General features: G+C 46.6%; 1 pseudogene; it reads left to right on the plus strand.

Annotated features, from left to right (window-relative positions):
* The first annotated feature begins 228 nt into the window (after positions 1-228).
* LOC102824855 lies at positions 229-686 on the plus strand (annotated as a pseudogene).
* The last annotated feature ends 374 nt before the right edge of the window (positions 687-1,060 follow it).

Below are 1,060 nucleotides of genomic sequence, written 5' to 3' on the forward strand. Positions count from 1 at the left end.
TAGAGCTTAGAGTAAAGTATCCAGCTGATATGAAATGAGAGATGCACAAGAACATCCAACATTGCAGATAGTATCCATTTGACATAGATAGTCTCAACGGCTTGATGATCCGAACTTGACTACAGGAAGATAAAAACAAAAAAACAAGTTTTGAGGCTCTACACCCTTGTCCACCATGGAGACAGTGGTGCCATAGTGTCTGGTGAGAGAACTGCTGGGGTGGTGGCCATGGAGACCATACTGAACGAGCTGGCGTCTGTAGATGACCTGCTGAAATTTGAGAAGAATTTCAGTATGAGGCAACAGCAAGGTCAGTGTCCAAGAGCATGCAATATGAATACACCTGGTGTCTTGTGTGGAGCAAGTATAACGATGACATCAGTAAAGGCATAGGGTTGCTCGAGAAACTGCTGCCCAAGAGAAGCAAGGAAGAGCAACGGGATTATGTCTTCTACCTAGCTGTAGAGAACTACTGGCTCAAGGAATATGACAAGGCCCTGAGGTATGTGCAAGGACTGCTGCAGACAGAGCCCCAGAACAACTAGGCCAAGAAGCTGGAACAACTCATTGAGAAGGCCATGAAGAAAGGTGGACTGGTGGGCATGGCCATTGTTGGAGGCATGGCCCTCAGTGTGGCAGGATTAGCGGACCTCATCGGACTTGCTGTATCCAAGTCCAAATCCTGAACGCAACTGCAGCTCTTCTCCTTGCAGGAGATAGTCTGGCCCAAACTCACAGGGAAAGCAGCCTACTGAGTTTGGGGTTTAGGCATGAAGGACACTCGGGGGGCCCATCATCTACTGGGCCTTCCCTGTTCCTGCCTTGCTCCCCTGTCCCTATCTTTCTCAGGTGTCAGCCTCCTCTCCCCTAAAACCTATTGTGTAGCCCCAAATCATGTGTTTTAGGATGAGTATAAATAAAATTGGCTTTGGTTTTGGGGGGAAAAATGCAACAATTTTTGATAAAGGAAACGAGGGTAAATTGCTACAATTTGATTAACTTGACCTATACTCATGGAGGTAGTAACTCTAAATACCAACAAAGAAGGAAGGAGTCTTCA

Source organism: Chrysochloris asiatica, unplaced genomic scaffold (genome assembly GCF_000296735.1).
Source record: "Chrysochloris asiatica unplaced genomic scaffold, ChrAsi1.0 scaffold00082, whole genome shotgun sequence".
NCBI lineage: Eukaryota > Metazoa > Chordata > Mammalia > Afrosoricida > Chrysochloridae > Chrysochloris > Chrysochloris asiatica.